At 38.3% G+C, this 21402-nt stretch overlaps 1 long non-coding RNA gene across 4 annotated transcripts in view; it reads left to right on the plus strand.

The window, feature by feature from the left end:
- The window catches only part of LOC307185411, a 311225-nt gene that overhangs the window by 37484 nt on the left and 252339 nt on the right, over positions 1–21402 (plus strand). Inside the window, exon 1 of one of the 4 annotated variants that reach the window (XR_013828043.1) lies at positions 21252–21383. The exons of the other annotated variants lie outside the window; for them this stretch is intronic. This is a non-coding gene — a long non-coding RNA (uncharacterized lncRNA). Of the gene's footprint in view, positions 1–21251; positions 21384–21402 lie in introns of those variants that run through there. 4 annotated transcript variants of the gene reach the window in all.

Below are 21402 nucleotides of genomic sequence, written 5' to 3' on the forward strand. Positions count from 1 at the left end.
CCACCACCGCCCTACACCTCCCATTGATATAGAATGGTTTTACTGGTAATCCAGATTGATTTAATTAATAGCTGTCAATTATGGAATGTCTACTGTGTATCAAGTGGTTTATGTATATTCCCTTTTAATCATCATAAGAGGAGGCATTATAATTCATTTTTTTAAACAGATGAGAACATTGTAGCTCAGAGAGGTTAAGTGGCTCAGAGAGGCTAAGTAACTTGCACAATGTCAAATAAATATGACCTTAGTAGCTCCAGAATATTTTAGAGGGGTCCCTACTCTCCTAATGCTTCCATGTTAACAGAGCTTGCCAACAAGTTCATTTTGATCTTAGTTCTTGCCAGGTGGATAGGAAAGAATGTTAATTTCCCTTGTTCCTTGTGGCAGTTTCTTTTGTCTCCTAGTGGCATTCAGGCTGATAATCGTTATGTACTGATTTATTTTTGTATTCTTTACAGTCTTACTCTTGAGTATACTCAAAACATGGAAATATGCAGACAGCGGATCTGAAATAGGAAGGACCAAGATAAAGGGTTAACTAAATAAAGATAGGACTCCTTTAAAGTCAATAACATTATAAAAAGTTTACCCCCCTCCACGACCTTGTGGGAATGACAAGGTGGTTCCCTGATCAAGCATAAACCTAGGAGAACTTGAAGGTTTAATCCAGCGCAGTAATTGACTTGCCTTGTTGTCTCTCTTAATACTGTCAACAGTAGTCTTCTAACTGTGAAGGACAATGATAGATGTAACCACTGTTTTGATGCCTCAGTTTCCTTATCTGTAAACTAGAAATCATATTATTAGCTCAACTCAAAAGAATGTGTGTGAGGCTCAGAAATATAAATGTTTAAGAATAAAAAATGGTAAAATGGTAAATGTCTTTGAATCTCTAGATATACTAAAGTTTATTTATGTACTCCTGCATAGTCTCTTTTTCAAGCTGTATATAGTTATATAAGAAAGTAGGCAGTGGTTTGGACAATAAAAGCCTTGAAAATAAACCAGTCAAATAGGCCTGATCTTTCCAATATTTCCCATCAAGTATTTGATCTTGATTAATATCGATCTCAATTGATGAAAATCTTCTTGTCAGCTGATACTGGTTCTCAAAAAGAAAAGTTTTCTATAGAGAACTGGTCAGAAAGGGAATTACTGCCTGTGAGGCAAGGATGTAAGTAAATATATTCTCTGAAAGTGGGTTCTACTGAGCTCCTGTTTCTGTGTAGCCTTCATTAGGACATGATGCTCTGTACTAGTCAGTGCACTTTGCTGGGGAGGAGGGTGAGAAGCCTGCCTGAATGAAGAGAGAAATACCTTATTTATTAATATTTGCAATTTACTAATTTTTATATCTTAAAAATACAAAGCATCCTAGCTACATGGTAAAAGAATGAAATTAGAACATTCTGTAACACCACATCCAAAAAATAAACTCAAAATGGATTAAAGATCACAGTGTAAGACCAGATACTATAAAACTCCTAGAGGAAAACATAGGCAGAACACCCTTTGACATAAACTGGAGCAATATTTTTTTGGATCCATCTCCTAAAGCAAAGGAAACAAAAGCAAAAATAAACAAATGGGACGTAATTAAACTTAGAAGCTTTGCACAGCAAAGAGAACCACTGACAAAATGAAAAGACAACCTACTGAATGGGAGAAGATATTTGCAAATGATATGACCAATAAGGAGTAAACATCCAACATATATAAACAGCTCATACAACTAGACATCAAAAAAACTAACAATCTGATTAAAAAATGGACAGAAGAACTGAACAGACATTTTCCCAAAGAGTAAATGCAGATGGCCAACAGGCACAGGAAAAAATGCTCAACATCAAGAATCATCAGAGAAATGCAAATCAAAACCACAATGACATATCACTTCACACCTGCCAGAATGACTATCATCAAAAAGAACATAAATAACAAATATTGGTGAGGGTGTGGAGAAAAGGGAGCCCTCTTACACTGTTGGTGGGAATGTAAATTGATACAGCCACCGCAGAGAATGGCGGTTCCTTGAAAAACTAAAAATAGAACTACCATATGACCCAGCAATACCATTCCTGGGAATATATCTGAAAAAAAACACTAATTTTAAAAGATACATGCACCCCAGTGTTCATAGCAGCATTATTAACAAATTGCCAAGGTATGGAAGCAACCTAAGTGTCCATCAACAGATGAATGGATAAATAAGAGGTGGTATATATACAATGGACTACTACTCAGCTGTAAAAAAGAATGGAAATTTGCCATTTGCAGCAACATGGATTGACTTGGAGGGCATTTTGCTAGGTGAAATAAGTCAGACAGAGAAAGACAGATACTGTATGATACCACTTCTGTGTGGAATCGAAAAATACAAACTAGTGACTATAACAAAAAGGAAGCAGACTCACAGATATAGAGAACAAACTAGTGGTTACCGGTGGGGAGAGGGAAGAGGGGAAGGGCAGTCTAGGGGTAGGGGGAACAAAGGACTATTATGGCATTATATGAAATCATGTGTGTGAAACTTTTGAAAATTGTAAAGCACTATAGAATTTGAAGAATCTTTCATTCACTTAAAAAAAATACGAAGTGTCCGTTGTTTATGGTATTTTTTTAATGGTCAGAAAACACCTTGAATGTGTAAAACTGACTGCAGAGGTAGTTGGAAAGAATAAAAATTAAGATGTGACTCTATCTTATTTGCACTCACTTTTTGTGAGAAAAAAATGGGTAGGTGGATAGTTTCTTGCCTGAGTTAATAATTATAGAAATTGGACTTCCCTGGTGGCGCAGTGGTTAAGAATCTGCCTGCCAATGCAAGGGACGCGGGTTTGAGCCCTGGCCCGGGAAGATCCCACATGCTGCGGAGCAACTAAGCCCGTGCACCACAACTACTGAGCCTGAGCTCTAGAGCCCGCGAGCCACAGCTCCTGAGTCCATGTGCCACAGCTACTGAAGCCCGCGGACCTAGAGCCTGTGCTCCACAACGAGAGAAGCCACGACAATGAGAAGCCTGCGCACCGCAACAAAGAGTAGCCCCAGCTCACCTCAACTAGAGAAAGCCTGTGCACAGCAACGAAGACCCAAAGTAGCCAAAAATAAATAAATAAATTTATTAAAAAACATAATAATAATTATAGAAATTAAACCTTACTAGTCAGGCCCACTGCTGCCATTTTTGTCTGGACCAGCTGCGTTAGCATTATAATATTGCTATGCTGTGAAGCTATAGACTTTTAGCTGGGCGTTGAAGAGCTGTTGTGGTTTCTCCCTCCCTGCTTCCTTAATCTCCAAGACTGGGTGGTGGACAGTGATCTCTGAGTGACCTTTTCACTGATGAAAATCTTCTTGTCACCTCTTTAATCCTCTTCAGGAGTAGCTGTATCACCTTGTTCCTTGAAGTTGAGTTGAGTTCAGAACTGGGTGACTCAGCAGCATCTTAAAGACGTCAGAAGCCCAGTTCACAGTAAAGGTTTCTGGGTTCCTCCCTCTATTTCTTACTGCCTTGCTGGCTGAGTTGAGGCTTAAGTCCTTTATTCTACCTCAATTTGTTTTGCCATTTTCTGAAAAGGAGTGTAATAAAACCTCATACTTGAAAAGCTTTAGACATACTGATTAGGAGGTGCTACTGAATTACAAAGTACGAAATTCTATAGCTAGGTTTCAGTTAAAAACTTTCCCCTGTTTTTAAGTTTCCCCTGTTTTCTAGGTTCAGTTAAAAACTTTTCCTTCCTCCCAAATTTGAGTTGATGTAGTGCCTGGGACAAAGGCATATCTTCAGGGGAATCTGAGTTTTTCATGTGGTCAAGTGGAAGAGTGTGGGCAGTTGGAGGCCGGTGTTTCCTTAAGATGAGGTCTTCTGGGATGTTTTGCTGTGAATTTTTCAGAGTTGCCTGCACCTCTCATTTTATTGTAAGACTTTTGTATTCTTGGAGTGGGGAGATCTGCTTGTGATACATACCTTCCTTGTCTCCACTCATCCTATATTTGAGAAATGAGCTAAGAAAAAAGGTCCCTTGTGATTTTGGGATCTGGGTTGCTTTGTTATCCCTCAGTATTCTATTCACAGGAGATGATACTAGTCTTTCAGACTAATTTTTTTTTATTGGAAGAGAAGAACATATTTCCCTGGTGATATAATAGTGAGAAAGATAGAACAAATGAAAAGGGAACAAATGAAAAGGGAAATGAAGCCCTCACTTAAGTGTAGTTTTCAGTACCTGCAACGTGTAGATGTGAGTTGCTTCGGTACTGGGTTTACGTGAGGAGGTTCGTGATGAGGGTGGAATATATAACCAGTTACAGAATTCTTGCCACCACTGGGTACTGTGGCAATGATTAGAGTCTGTAATTAGGAAAGCAATCAAGACTACAGGATTAGACCTTCCACTTTAGAAAAGAAAGGACCTGGTTTTATTTACCATGAGCTCAGCTTGCAGATGATCATTTTGCTGTGGTTTTTAGAGAAGACCACCTTGGGAGAAAGGCATATAAATCACATTTCACTGCTAGTTAAACAAATCAGTGAAAGTTGCAGGGACAATCCCTCCCCGGAGTGAAGCCCTGCAATAATTACCAACTGTCTCCTGAAAGGAGATGGAGACACACATGGCAGGTATGAGTCCTGGCTTGCTTTTTTGGAGTAAAAGAACATTCGTTTGAAAAACTGGTTTTCTTTTTATTGTGTCAGAAAAAGGGATTTCTAACAGGGAGATCTGACAGGCTAGACAAAAGGCCTGGTTAAGTAATCAAATGTTCATGCAGGTGCTCGAGTTTTCCCTGCAGCACTTGTACATACCAGATGAACTATGTTCTGGCCTAATGCACATTCTCCTTGGAGTAAGATCTTTGCAGGCAAACATTTTTCATTAATGACCTATTTTTATGTAGCTGTTTACTACATAGAATATAAACATTTGTTTAATTTGGAGGATGAGCAGTTTTTTCCGTATTTCATTAAACAGGCAATGAACATTCCCTATGATATACTATGGTCATTAAGGTTTATTTGGGGGCTTGCTGAGTGTGCCATCAGTAACTGCACTGTTTGGCTTGCCTGTCAGGCTGTAGAGCTAGGGGTCATCCCTTTAATCTCTCCGCTGTTGCCCTTCTTAGCAATATACTGCCTGTAATGGTACTGGGCTCCATGTGCCTTGCTCTGGTCCAAGGCCCAGTTTTAATTAGCGTTCTTTTTGTTGCAAGGACTAGAAACTTACTCAAACTAGCTCAAGTAGTAAAAGTGTGCTGAGAGAATATAATGACTTCTTTTGGAAATAAAACATAGGAAGTACAACTCATTTCAAAGGAACCAGAAAAATTGTCATTTAGTTACTCTTCTTTCTTGTCCCCGTGAGGGTGTCATTATCTATGTGAATGGACGTGTAGTCTGTTATGCTTTCTCTGTAGGCTCTTTCTGTGTGTACTTAGCATGCACATGACCATCCCTAATGCCATGTTATCTTTCAGTTGACTGCCTAGTGCCATATAATAATAATAATTGTTATTTATGTGAGAGAGAGAGAGGGAGAGAAAGAGAGACAGAGACAGACTGATAGGTTGCTGTCCAGACAGTGAATCATCTTCCCTTATTTATCAATTAGGTTAGGCTAGTAACAAATATGCTCAAAGATGTACAGCAAGCTTCATTTCTTGCTTACACTGCATGTCAATTATGGGTCATCAGAGAGGCTCTGTACATTGTAGCCACTTAGGGACCTCCACTGAGAGAGCTCTGGCCACCGTTGTGAACATTGCTGGTCAGTATGCTAGCTGGAAAAGGGAGCTTTGTATGGTCTTGCTTTGCAATTAAATACTTGGCCCGGGTGATGCACACCACTTCCTGCTCACAGCACGTAGGCCAAAACTAATATTAGGCTCCCTCTCCCCAGCCATGTGCTTAGAAGGGGCCTAAATGGGGAACATTTGGTGAATAGCGCTAACTGCTACCACACTTTAGGACAAGCGGTCTTATTCTTGTCTTATTACCTCTTGACATTAATGTAGCCATAAAAATATTTAACATTTTCTCTTCTCTACCAGTGTTCCGTATCTGTGAAACTGAGCTTGATAGAAACAGTGTTTACAAGGTTATATTTGACTACAGTCTAAGCTATTCAGAGGATAATGATAATAGACAATTATGTATCTATTATATGCCAGACTGCTCATATAAATCATCTGTAATTGTTACAAGAATCCTTTGATGTTGGTAATATTAGTGCAAGATTGACTAATGTTAAGGTTGGTATTATTGATTCTAAATCCCATGTTCTTTTTTGTTGCTCACATTGACACTAAAGGATAGTTTGGAAAGTAAAATGTCTCTGAATTTGCAACTGAGACTTCTCCCATTACTTTTTGTAAATCTCTTTGCCTTAGAGGTTTATCAGAAAATAATGCAAACAAGTGTCAGGATTTAAAAAATTCTAGGAAGGGCTGCTAATAATTTGAGTGCTCCATGAAGCATAATTAAAGATCTGTTTTGTCTTGAATACTTCTGAACCATCTCTCTTGTTAACTTTTGTTTTCCTATTTGCAACCAGAAAAGAAACATACACAATTTAAAACACATTCTTGGACATCTCTGATTAACAGCAAAAGAATAGGAACACTTTTGTTGTCTTTCTGGCCCCCCTGAGTTGGACATTGGAAGGAGTGATGATGTCCCATCCCTTTGCTTGTGAGTAGCTGCTCTACTGCCTCTGAGTATCTTGACACGGGCCCTTCCTAGTCGGCTTTCACCTTTGGGAGCACATCAAAAGCTCTTTGCCACCAAGTTATATTTTGCAAAGGAGCTGTGGGGACTTCACTGATTTTCCATTTAGTTTGCTGTACAAACGATAAGTCAACAGCTGTCTTACCCTTTCCATGTTATAAGGAAGGACTAATGTCTGTCATATATTATATGAAAATTAGATTAGTTAAAACTATAAATATTCCAGATTGTATTTATTTGAGACGCAATTAAAGCACTCCATCCAGAGATGGAAACACTCTCATTTGTGTTACATTATTTTAATGCTTCCCATTGTTTCTATGTGATGACCTTTGGCGCTTTCCTTTTCTTTATGGGTTAAACGGTTTCCTGTTAGACCCACATGTGGAATTCTAATTACTCTGTATTATTCAACAGGTCTCTTTACTCTTGCAAAGTGTAACCGTGAACTTTATGGCTGATTGTTTAATATTTAATCTAAATTTTAATCTCTATCACAGGTACACACACATATATACATAGTATATAACATTTTGTATATACATATACAAAGATTTGAAATAATAGTAGCGAGCTTATAATAACAAAAAATTCTGACCAGTCCCTACCCCACTTTTCTCCAATTCCCATTCTTCAAAGCCATCCACTTTGAAATTTTAGCTAATTTTATGCTATTTACCTCTATATTTTAAAACAACATCCTTAGACTTGATTTAACAATTTTAGATTAAATATTGTAGAAGATGAGGATTTCACTCTTTTAACCTGCAACATACCCTTCTTCCCTGCCCACCTGCCTTCACCCCAGTCTCCCAATATAGTTATATCACACTTTTTTGATTAAAGCAACATTCAGTGTTACAACTAAGTAAATACTTTTTACAGCTGAGTCAAGTTGTTTACTCTAATTACATCATTTCTTGAAGTTAATAATTGCCTCTCTTTCTCTCTTAATGATATCTAGAGACTTTCACTAATTTATACTCCAGCTTTCTGAGAATTATAAATGTCCTTTCAATTTAGTCAAACATATCTTTCCTTCCTGCTTCGTCCCTTCCCTCTCCCCTTCCTTTCTTTTTTCCTTCCTCCTTCCCTCCCTCCTTCCCTCCCTTCCTTCTTGTCCATCTTTCTGTTTTTTCTTTTCTTCTTGGATACATCCATTATGGAGCCTTCTGTCTTCTTTCTTCACTCTTGACTAATTGCTTTCTAGGCTCAAACTTTCCTTTATCAACATCCTAGAGTGGCCCTAGTCTTTCTTCCATGTTGGGTCTCCTGCTTTCTGGATCTCATATCTTTTTCTTGATTTTTACTCTCATTTTGTTGGATCACATCCTCTAGTAGCTTTCTGAAAAAGGTGGTGGGAATTAAATTTGTTCTGGTACTTTGCGTATTTTTTATTTTTCTCTTTAAAATGATCCTTAATTTGACTGGGTTAAGAGTTCTTGGTAGGAAAATCTTTTTCCTGAGAACTGTGAAGGTATTTCTTCATTGCCCAGTTTTGCTCCTGAGAAGATGACATTTTGATTCCCAAGCATTTTAATATAACTTGCTTTTTTTCTCAGGAAACTTTCATCCTATCACATTTTATTTTTGTGATCATGTTTTCATCTCCAACAGCTCTTTTTTGGTCTTAGAATCTTTCTTTTGTTATAACATCCCTTTCTTGTTTCATAGACTCAGTATCATTTTTATGTCTCTTTGAGGCATTCATATCAGTTTAAACATTCATATATTTAAATGCTCATGTTTAAAATGTTTGTGTATTTATTATATTTAATAGACAATACATGTACATGGTAAACCATTCAAACAATAAAAAGATATTCAGTAAAAAGTGAACCTTCCTTCCTCCCTAGACACCTGCCATCCAATTTCTTAACCCCAAGGTCATCTCTTTTAGACTGGTAAGTATCCTTTACAAGAATTCCAGTTTCCTGCTGGGAGGTGTGTAAACCTAGGCAGTCAGTGTTCTGGGACCCAGGTGGGCAAAGGGGTTACAGGTTTCCAGTGTTAGGTAAGTCAGCTACCTCTGTTCATTATGACACCTCACTCCCACTCTTAGCTGTGTGATCTTAAAAGCTTCTTTGGTTCAATGGCTCCAGGGAGGGCTATTACTTCAGTCTTATTCTGAGATCGGGGAGGAGTAGGTCTGTTTCTTATAGAGACTTTCAATACAACTGCCTGTTTTCAGCCCCAACTTTCACCTTACATTTTAGAGGGACCTGGTTCCTCTAATTTCTCAGTATTTCTGAGGCTGTGCAGCCTTTTGCATAGTCAGTTTCAGATGTTTGATCTTAGCCTTACTTTTAGGTATTAAAAGGTCCAGTACGAACCGAAGGAAATTCTTTCACAGTCTCTCATCCAAATCAAAACTTCTCCCCTTTCCCTGTCCAGTGGCTCCATGGCCAGCCGTGGGCTAGGGGGATCTGGTGAGCTATTGTTCCATTCTTCTTGCTCCTAACTTTCTTCTTCTTGCTTCAGGTTCCTTCAAGGTGGGGGAAGAAGGAGAAGGGAGTAGAGGATGAGAGATAAAACCCTTTTCACTTAACATGGGTTATTAGTACTTCTATTCTGGCTCTCAAATACCTTTTCTCATGGCAGGAGCCCAATGCTTGCTCTGCCTTATGGACCACTTTTTTGGGGTGTTTTGGAGCTCCCTGTGCAGTGTATCTTGACACCGCAGCACCCCCTTTTCTGTGCCTGCCTCCCTCACCTCCCTACCTGTCCTGTGGTCCAACCACAGAGCTTCTATCTGCTGTTATCACATGGCCCTAGAAAGTAAGCATGTTTTCCTACTTGCTTTATGCCCATTCATCTTTCTTAGTGTCAGTGTAATCCATGGGAACTTGGCACGATTCCACCAATTTACTCTCTTTTCATCCAGCTATCATGGATGTTCTGGCTAGCAGCCCATCCTCATTTCTCCAGATGAGGTTAGATATCAGTATCTATACCCCCAAACTCCTGAGGACTAAAGGCTCTTGCTTTGTGCCAGCAGTGGTATAGGGTCGACTCTGAGCTTCTGTCCCTCAGCAAGAATACTGCCAGAGAGTCTGCCCTTTTGGAGAACATCTTTTCAGTACTTCTGAGTAGTTCTCTTGGGGACCCTTATTTAGCTTGAGAAGAGGGGAGGAGACAGGAAATTAGACAGTGCTATTTATGCACTAATGCATTACAGTCTTCACTTGGAGAACTCTCCATGGTTCTTCTATGTAGATCACTGGGGATAAACATTGCTGGACCAGTTTAATAACTTGCTAACAAGTTCTGCTTGGATGTGTCTTTACCTTTTTCTTTATATTTTGTTTCAATGCAAGATCTATTCTTTGCCCTTACCTATCTTGCATTGTACTTCCATGAGGCTATTCCCTACAGATTTTATTACTTGGATCCTCCTGTAGCTGATTTCTAACCTTCAGTTGGATTTTGCCAGTAGGAGATCAATGGGAGGATGAGAAGAAAGAGAGGTCAGAGTGTTTACTTCCTCTTCCTCCTTTATGTCTCCTATGGCTATAGCTCCTACTACATGGTCCCACCTCCTCAGTGTTAGATCCCTCTGGGCTCCTGGAACACTCTTTCCTTCCAGTATTGAAGTCTTTGGGTGCCTCACCATTCTTTGTTCCATGTGTCACCATCCCTTAACCCTGCCCAAAACTCACGTAAATTCTTGCTTCATCGGAGTCTCTGAATTTGAATGATTTGGAGTGGATTTGTTTCCCACCAGGATCCCAAAGGATACAATAAGGGGTGTTAGTATTATGGAAAATAGAACCATAGACTCAGAATTTGAAATAAGACTTTGTCACTAATTGAGAATGGACTGCATTGCGGGGAGGAAGAATGGGAATACTCAACAGCCAGATGCTGAGAGCCACCACGCCCTTCTCTTAACACATCAAAACAAAAGGTTTCCTTATAAGTACATGCAGCCTAAGTGCTGTTCCAAGCACAGATTAAGACTTTCTTGACTTTCAAAGGGAAATGGTTTCAGTGTTTGTCCGGTAAACTGTTTAGTAGCTATCATTTTGTTGAGATGATTTTTTTTCACTATTGACCTTTGATATTGTTGAAGGACTGATATCTTCATAGTTCTCACTCATGTTTCTCAGCTTTGAGGGACAGGGAAAGACCCAATTCATCTCCTATTTCATCAGCAAAACTCTTGTTCCATGCAGGTTCGTGAAATTAATCTGCTGGGTTAAATTCTGTCAGCTTTAGAGAATCTCCCCACTACTTTGGATATTTGCATGAGGGAAAAGAAAAGAAAAGAAAAAGGAAATCCAGTATATTGTTCTTGATGAGGGGAAGGTGGGGGGAGAAGAAACAGGACCAGCCACCTGGTTGTGCAGCAACAAGTCTATGAGGTTCCTGGTGAATCTTGAGAAAAATGCAGCCTGTGAGGGAGCTGATCTCGCCTATTGCCCCCAAAGGACAGAACAGAAATGGCTTCAACAGGTGTTCAGTCAGAAGCTTTTGCCAAAAGGAAAAATAATTACACGTTTCGGGGTAAAATTTTAGAAGCTATATACAAATCATCTTGTCTATTTCATGGATGTTATGAGCATGTGCTCTTGGAGAAACTGGTTTATTTTCAAAAGACTGAATTAATCATAAAGTTGTAATACGACCTGCATGCTTAGTTTATCTCAAATACAAAAGTTCATGTCAGTTGCAAAAAACCTTAATGTACATATTAATGTTCAATAAGGACCTCTCAAATTCAACACTAAGTAAATGTGTATAAATGACAAATAAATGTCATTCATTAATGAATTTGGTGGGGGGAGGTGACATTTATGTCATTTAGATTATCAACCTTTTGAGAGGAAAGTCTGTATTTTGTCTTTCTTTGATCTGCCTGTGAACCTAACACACAAGGAAGTATTCACAAATGTTTATTAGATGAATTTTTATGCGGTTCTGATGGCTATTTTCCATCATTCTTCCCATTAAGGTAATTTCTATTCAGGGAACTACTAAGATAGCTGGACTCAGGAAAGGACTAAATTTGTAAAAATTTTCTTGAGGACATGTTATTTAAATTGCTTTCTTCGCTGACTGCTTCAAAGATCTTCATAAATATGTCAAGATACTTTATTTATTTATTGTCAAATTCTTTGATTTAGGAGACTCTTGGCAACTAGTCAGTGAATTTCATAGTTCAGTAGTTATGGGATGCTTCTGGATTAGTGGACATTTTATGATTCAGCCTAGCACATAGGGTTTGTAAAACTTCTTAACATTTATTTGCTAAGTGTCTTTTATTTATTCAAAACGTACATTTATTAGTAACTTAGTATGTGCCATGAACACTTTGACTACATGTTTGGGTTAGAAATGAAGGCCAAGAAGATAGATTTATGTTCTCATGAAGCTTACAGTTGTGTGTGTGTAATAGGAGGGGGGATACAGATCAATAAAATACACATGGAATTACAGTGTAATGTGATGACAAGAGCATAGAGGAAGAGCAGGTTGCTAGGTACCAAGCCCATCCTCTAGGGTCAGAGAAGGCTAACTTCTCAGAGGAAGCCATGTTTTAGCTGACAGGGGAAGAGAGGGAGTTAGCCAGGCAAAGAGGGCATGGAGGAGGTAGGGAAATGATACACGTAAGGTCAGGGACTTCAGGATGCCTGAAATATGTGCACAACTAAGTAAGAAGTGATTTTTTGGTCAATGAGATTCCCACTCTCAGGGGCAACAATATTGGCAGTAATATTGACAATGATACAATTATGGTGACTTTCAGAGCTAATGGCAGCATTTGCTGAATATTTTTTATGTGCCAGATGCTATGCTGAGTATGTAATATGTGTCATTTTATTTAATCCTCACAATAGCTGTCTGAGGCAGGTACTGATATTTTATCTCTTAGGGAGATTCAGGGTCAGAGAGCTTAGGAAACAGGCCCAACATGCTGAAAAACTGTGGAGCCTGGACCCAGGCAGGTCCCTCTCATTCTAGAGCCCATTTCTCTTAATTACTATGGCTAAGGTCTGTCCGGATCTGAAAACTAATAAAGCAGCTTCAAGCACCAAATTCACTCCCAGTTAACAGCTTATGGTTGAAAACTTGTCATTTTAAAAATCAGAAAATATAGATTCTTTTCAAATGTGTTTTCTCTCAGTCGGACAATTCTATCACATTATAATGAATAAATAATGAGTTGATTTCAAATACTAAATGTAAACACGTTAAATAATACAAAACATGCATGAACACATACACGGTTTTCGAGTCTAAGGAAAAATTAATAAGACTAAATACATTGAGTTTGAATGATTATTGCTATATCTTATGGCTAAAGAAAAACTAATATGTTGTCGCACGTTTTTTAGAGAAGTCTCTCTGAACTGCAGTTATTTGAAACGAGCCCGATACTAAAAGGCCGTGCGTGGTGTTATTTTCAACATTACAGGCACCCCTTGGCTTCTGTGTGTTTGACATCTCAAATCCTGTATTAGTTCCTCACTGTGATCCAGCTTGGTTCGTATACCAAATCTAAATCTCTGGAAAATTTGTTCCTGCAGAAAGTCTAGAAAAGATGATTTATTTTGATGCTGCACATTTGTCATTCACCTCCACCTTCCCTTCCTAGGGTCTCGCCAGGGTTTCCATCATCAGGTCTGACACCACTGGGAATATCCTTTCTCGTTCGGTTGCCTGTTCACTTTCTTTCTGTCCTTTCTATTAACTCCTTTATCTCTATTCATAATTCTGGTTTATCATTTGTCCTTTTATACACATATCTCTGGCTTCGATCTTTCCAGTTCCATCTCCTTTCACCTCATTTTCCTCTTGTCTCCCCTTCATTTCAACCTTTCACTTTGAGGTTCACTTTTGGAAAATAATGATATATACAGATTTACAGCCTGGTGTTATCTAATTCCTTGCCTCTTTCCCTTCTTTGCATAGTCCGACTAAATTGGACTGATTCACAACTCTGTCCTCTTTTTTCTCCCCTCCTGAGCTATATTATCTCTTGTGTGGTATTACTGCTTTGGAGGAGGCTGAAAGATTGCCAAGTGACTCTGAAGACCTAATCGGTGGTCTTTTGTTTCTTAGCACCTGAGAGACAGTATTTAAATTTCATGGGGTGTGAGGTCTTATTTTGGAGACTGTGCATCTCCTTTGGCCTAGAAAACCTCTCTGGGAAAGCGGACATTGAGATGTTTAAACTACGCAATGCTGAATGTTCCCTCCTTAACTTTCTTATCTTTGTACATCTCAAACAAATCTGTCAGTTTAGACATGTGGTTACTGAAAATGATGTATGGCATTCCTATGTGAAAAAATTAAAATTTTTCTTCATAAAATAATCTGTGATCATTAAAAAGAGTAAAAGAAAAACTGGAAGAAATTTCTATAGTCTCTAGTGCAACCATTGTTAATATATTTTTAGTGTTTTATTTTTTTATTTGCTTCAGAGTTTTAAAAATTCTGTTTTGTAACTCAACTATACTTCAATAAAATTTTTAAAAATTATGTTTTAAAAAAATTTTTGGTTTGTGACTACTGTATAATTGTAAATATTGTGTATACAATTTTGTATCTTTTACCTCCACTTAGGATAATGACTGTTTTTCTTTCATGTTTACCAAAGTCTCTAGAATCATAATTTTAAAAAACCCTGCATAACTGCATAATATTTCATGACGTTCTGGCCTAGAGTATAATTTATTCAATCATTTACCTATTTTTCCACACTCCCTACTTTTTAATGTGTGAGATTTCACTGCTCTATGTGCTCAATTTGACCAGCTTTCTTTCATCCTTCATTGACCCTCAGTCACTGCATCGGAGTCCTATGGGAGTGATGACTCAGAAAGTACAAGGAATGAATCAATTAAAAAAAAACAACTCAGCTGTTACGAGCTTCCTCCCAGTGATATCTGTTATGACGTGGTAGCAAAAACAAACTGTGAGAAAGCCGAGGATTACCTATGATGAGAAATAGTGGAGTAAAACACTTAACATTTCTGGAAAGGAAAAATACAGACCAACAGCCACAAATCTGAGAGAAAAGTTACTGACATTCCACTCCATATGAATAAGGGATGTTACATTGGTACCAAGAGTGTGTTCTTTGAAAGGATAGAGTAGTGTAAAATCGCTAGAGGGAGTCCGATTCTACATGTGTGTGAGTTACGACTGCAAGTAACAGAAAACAAAATTAAACTAGCTTAAACAAGCAAATAAATATTATTAGCTTCCCTGCTCAAAAATTCAGAGGAGACTAGCTTCAGGCTGGCTTAATCCAGTGGCTCTGGCTGGTTCTCCAAAGTTTGCTCAGCTGTACTTTCCTGTGTGTATTGGCTTCATCTTCAGGCTGGCTTCCTTCATGGAGGCAAAATGACTGTAGTTACTTTAAGCTTCACAGCTCTGTTTCATGACTTTCAGAGGGAGTGAGAACTATTTTTCTGGTGATTTTTTATTGAGTGAGAAAACTTAGTTCCCAGGAGTTCTATGTAAATCTTTCTTTGTATTTCCTTGGTCTAAATTAGATCATATGTCCATTCCTGAAATAATCCTTGTGGCAAGGGCAGTGCCCAGTGCTTACTGGCTTATGTCTGTATTCCTGACCCATTCACTGTGGCAGACTTGTTGGGATTACCTTTCTACCCGTTGGGTTCACTTGTGGAGCTCAAGATGTGGTACTTGTGCCTTTATGCATTTGGCCTTATGGGGTAGAGACGGATGCATGAAGGAAAACTGGACCATTATTAGGAAAGGGAAAAATGGGAATGGATGTAATGCAAATTTAACCCATGATAATTGCCTGTCTGGAACTTGTGTTTAGTTTAGGGCTTGATCACTTGCAAAATGCTAAAAACTTAGAAAATGTCCACATGAAGAGAAAAGATAATAAATCCTGTGTGAGATATAATTATAAAAAACTGATGTTATTAAATTTTGGAGAAGAGGTGGTTAAGGGAATATTTTATGGTATGTGGTTCTGGAGACATGTTTTCTGGGTTTTCAGTTCTCACCTCCCTAACTAGCTTTGGGATCTTGGGCAAATTACTTAATCTCCATGTGCTTTAGCTTCCTCATCTGTAAAGTGGGCTCCTGAAATATCGACTGCATAGGGTTGTTGTGAGGGCTAAAGGAGCTAATATATGCAAAGCTTTTATATCAGAGCCTTGCTCACAATAGCACTTGATAAATGCTTATTCTGAATCAAATTCATAATATACTCTGATCAAAATTCCCTCACTGTCCATTTTGTTTATCAGTTATTCATAAGATATATTTCCATAGAAAATTATTTGAAAGTATTAGTTTTTTCCATGATGTGATATAGAATTATTTTTTTGAAATATCTAGGAAATGCACATAGAAAAGTGACATATTTTACTTTGCTCAGTGTGTGTGTGTGTGTGTGTGTGTGTGTGTGTGTGTGTAAGAGTGTGTGTGTGAGAGAGAGAGAGAGAAACATGGTATATGCTGATGAGGTTTGTCAACACTCAAACTTTATTCATTTTTAAGTCCTTTTTACATTACAAAAATAATATATATATACTGACTATTGTCATCCACTCTGCAGAGGTGAACCCAACCCAAAATTTGATTCTGATGTTGAGACCCATGATGCCACACATGCACCAAGAGGGTATGAAAAAATTTATTATTAACAAAATGAGCATTCTGCGTGGGCTTCCCTGGTGGCGCAGTGGTTGAGAGTCCGCCTGCCGATGCAGGGGACACGAGTTCGTGCCCTGGTCCAGGAAGATCCCACATGCCGCAGAGTGGCTGGGCCCGTGAGCCATGGCCGCTCAGCCTGCACGTCCGGAGCCTGTGCTCCGCAACGGGAGAGGCCACAAGAGTGAGAGGCCCGCGTACCACCAAAAAAAAAAAAAAAAAAGCATTCTGCAAAGAGCAGGTCCAGAGATAGCTTGAAAGAGTAGGAAAAGGAGGCTGGCTCAGTCTTTACTGTAGTTTGGGAATGGGTCTAGGGTTTGGGTTCCTGTATAAAGATCAGGGACTGTGTGGTTTGAAATTCCCACCTGTACCAAAGGAGGGAGAACCTAAGATTTCTCACCAGCTTGCCTAAATGAGGGACAGAAAGGGATGGGTGGTGATGGGCCTTGAAAGCTATCAGCAGTCAAAAATCATGAATGGAATTAGACCCTTTATTACAACCATAGTAAATATGAAATATGAAAGATATAGAAATCATAATGCAGAAATGAAAGTCTTTGGTGATCGTCTAATCCAGATACATTTACATGCATATTTTCTGCCTGCATCATTCTCTATTTAGATTATTCCTGGCAATTTTAACATCCTAGAACATGATCTTTTTTAGCCACTCTTTAGCCATTATGAATCATCTTAAGCCTCACATTGTGCTTACTGAACCAAGGAAAAAGGCTAGTTGGGCTGTAAATCTTCTGGAAGAATCAAATTGTCTTATGGGCTTTCCTCTTTTAAATTTCAAGTCATTTAAGATTGTCCATAGTAATGCTTAACGGATAATATAAGTTTCAATGTATTAACCAAATGACCATATAACTTCTGTTCATGTCATGTTGGTCTGGAGCTAGAGAATCAACATCAGTCAGCCAGACAAAACCCATACTTAAATGATCTAAAGTGTTTGTCTTTTTTTAAACTTTACTGATTGCCCATTTTTAGACTTATTAATTGTGTTTCATGTTTCCATCTTTGTTTGGTACTTTTTTTGTTGTTTTTTTTTTGACTGGGCTGACTCTGGGTCAAATTGACTCTAGAGGACTCTAAATATAGTCTAGTTTTAACAAAGAATTTTTTTTCCTTTTCATATAACTGTATTATATAGTTTAAAAGTGTAAAAATATAAACTCTATGGACGTACATTCTAGCCACATCTCTAGCATGCTTGCAATAATCAGATGAAGCTTATAATTATGCCATTTAAGGAAAATTCTGCCATAAAATTATATTCACTCATTTATTAATCATTCATGATAGAGTGTTGGTTGCCTAGAACACAATGGCAGCTAATATATAGTCCCTGATTTAAGGAACTTTCACTCTAGTAGGAGTAGCAGACAATTAAACAGTCAAATGCAATGGAGTATGATAAACGTTAGGATAGAACAAACCAGAACCATACTATTAAGTTTGCTGTAGGACTCATCAGTTGATAGCACTCACTTTTCTTTTAGGGGTGTGACCTTGGGCTTTTCTTAACCTCCGTGAGTCTTAGTTTTCTCATCTGTTATATATGTCTGATTATACCTGATTCATAATTTTTTTTGGTAATGATTAAATGAAAAAAATATGCAGAGTACCTAGCACAATGCTTGTATATCGTAAGTGCTTGGTGAACAGTAGATATCATTAGTAGTGCTCAAAGTCATGATTGTTGTACCACTATTCATCTTAAAAAGGCTTTAGGAATATGATCTTAAAATTGGTAAGGGTGAAACAAAATTTAATTATGATTTGATTATGTCACTTACTCCCTTACTCCAAGCTTTTGAGTGGTTTGTTAATAATAGAGGCCATATTATTTTTCTTGCATTTGGAGGCTCTCAACAATTTATCTCTTAACCTTGCTTTTTCAATAGGCCTTTTACGCACCTCTTCAGCTATTACTTAAAGCATAATCTATACTTCCCTGCTTCTCTTCCTCCACTCTTAGTCTATAATAATAGAAGCTAATATTTATTAGTACTATGTAACAGGAACTGGATAAAGCACTTTACATGAGTCATCTTATTTAATACTCATAGCATCCCTATGATGTACTCTTATATTATCCCCATTCACCAATGAGAAACTGGACCAAGTCATAGAGCTAGTAAGAGAGAGCACCAGAACTCTGACCATCACTTTGTATTGCCAGTTCTTAACCATTGCACTCTTCTGCCTTCACCCAATCTGCCTGATGAGATCCATTCATCCTTCATGGCATCCGTGCCACTTCAACTTCTGTAGAGTTCTCCAGCTGTCTTAACAAATTAACCTTTTCATGCCACATGTATCTAGAACTTAAGTTTAAACCTCTATTACAGTGTTCACCTCAGTCTACTTTCTATTTCTGTTCTTCATGTAAATACCCCCTGAATGGAGTTACAGACAACCTGAGTGGGTGCTAGGTCTTAATTGGTTTTGTGTTCCTTGGAGGACTACGTGACATGCTTTGCACTTCAAAGACAATCAGTGGATGTTTTTGGAGTTATAATTCAGTTACCCTAAACTGTTTATCTGAGCTCTGAAAATATTTTACTATCCATATTAAAGTACGTTTAATGAGTGTGAACTCAGAGAGCAAAAGAAAACGTTAGAATTTAAAGAGGATTATGGTAACTTTTGTTTTTAAACACTTCCACTCAATAAATAATGTGTTCACAAGGTGGTGAATGATGCAAGGGCCCTACAGGTTTTAACAGTACTGTTCTAGTTTCAGTAGTCCATACTTAGACAATTATTTTCTTCATGCTAAACTAGACTACAGTGTTAGATGGTAAGTTCTGAGAGGCACAGGCATACTTGTCTTAATTACTAAGAATCCCCAGTTCCTAGAACTGTGCTTGGATGCAGTAAGCTCTCAATTCGTATTTATGGGGTTGACATTAGTGAAATGTTGAGCCAACTTAAAGCTTTTGAGAAGCAAATGGGCTATCAGTAAGTCAGATGATAAGTCAAACAAGGATATAATTCCAAAGACTCCATTGCTTAAAATGTGCCATTTAACTGGCAACTTTTCTTTCTTTTTATATTGTTCATTCCAAGCTAGCATGTTAGATTATTATAATTCAAAACGTATATATTCAGTTTTGTTTCTGTGCTACTGTCAAATGTACAGCAAACCAAAATGGAATATATTCATTTATCTGCAAGATATGCAGATCTGCAATAACTCTAATTCTATGACTGTACCTTTCTCTTTGCCTGCCTCCTATCTATAATCTGGAGCTGGCCTCTCAGTGTAAATCCTTATCTGAAGCCTACACTTCACCACCACCTTCCTTTGGAGTGAGCGTGGCAGCACCATTTCTAGTTGTGGAACTGACAGAATCCTGAGTGATAACCAGATACATCAGTTACTTCCCATCATTTATAAAAATAGGCTTTGGGGAAGAACTTTGCCAGGGGCTCAAAATTACAGTGTGAGGGCACAAGAGTACTGGGTCATTTTAATGTATTTCCTAATGGAAAACACCTTGTTGGATTTATAAGTAGCATGATTTTCTCTTTGACAATACAATAAGGCTATGATTCCAGATAACAATTGTCCTGATGGAGTAACCACTGTTATCTGCTGGCTGGGGAAGGCTTCACCACCTGTCTCAAGTGAAGGTGGGAGGAGAAAGGATGGGAGGATAGTGAGTAAAAAAAGAGCCGGAAAGATGAATTTCTGGTCTAAGAATCCCTGCTTTCTTTTTCCTTGTTATCTTGAGGGTTTTGTGAACGTTCATAAATAAGCACAATTGCTAAAACATTTCACAAAGAAGAGTAATGCAATGAGTTCATTGGAAACCCCAGGAAATATGAAATGGTAAAAGGATTTCTCTCCTCGCCCTTTTAATTTGGTATGTGCTTCCCTGGCTGGTGGCCACATACTGCCAAGCACAGCCTCTTTGAAACTGTCTTGTGGGAGCTTTTGGGTCTTCAGTTTTCTGCTGGACATAGTCACAGGAGCCAGAAGAAGTGAAAATAGAACTCTTTCTAAGTCACCGGAAGCCCCCTAGCAGTCCCTGGTAATAAATGGGACAGAGCAACACTAGCAAATGGATTTCTTTCAAGGCAAACACTCTAGGAGTCATTAAAAGTTTCCATTTTCAAGCACTGTCATAAAGTGACTTTTGTTTCCTGCAGAACATATATGAACCACCTATATTGTCATCAGGTATATTAAGGTTATGTTAGATATTCACATTTTGCAGTACTTAGAAAAGTCATTTCTTTTACTCAGTGCTCTGCAAACACAAGGCTACTTGTCACACCAGAGAATTTGTGATGGAAAACTGCCCTCTAAGATATTAAGACTTAATCGTTTAATTAAGACCAACATAGTCTATTCAAACCGGAGTTAATGGATTCAGACGTTATAGATTTCCTAATGCTTTTTAATCTTGTTTGTTTAGCTCATTTCTGATTTCCTTTTCTTTTTTTCTTTGTGCTTTTTCAGAGTGCCCATACCCATAGGCAGCTTATTGGGAGAAGATGGTCCTATGAAAATGATTCTGAACATTAACTTATGTGCTATCATTCTTTGAACATGAACCTTAAAGATTTTAGTTTCCTTTCTATTTTATTTATTTTTTGATTTTTGGTGTTGTGTTCCCTTTAACAGAGACATGTCCCACTGACCTTAGCTTACATATTCCTCCACCCCCACTCCATCCCTCGACACCTCCTTCACCCCATGGAGTCTGCTGCCTCTATCATCTTTCTGTGGTGCTGAATGTATATAGCTTTGAAACACTTTGGAATGAAAGGTGCTATGAAATTGTAAAGTGTTTTTATCATGGAGTTCTGCCAATATGTCTCGATCCTGACGGGCAACACCTCTGCTATTTCAGTGTTGTGACGGGGACACACAGCTGCTCCCGAGAAGGCACCGTACTCAGACAAGCATGTGAGATTGCATTTGTCCTTGGGGGTGAGCCCTAAGCTTTAGAGCGTCTACCATGTTAGATAATTGTGGGCAATGCCTGGAAAGAAGGTTAGTGCCTTGCTACTTA

This window comes from Stenella coeruleoalba, assembly GCF_951394435.1.
Source record: "Stenella coeruleoalba genome assembly, chromosome: 4".
NCBI classification, from domain to species: Eukaryota; Metazoa; Chordata; class Mammalia; order Artiodactyla; family Delphinidae; genus Stenella; species Stenella coeruleoalba.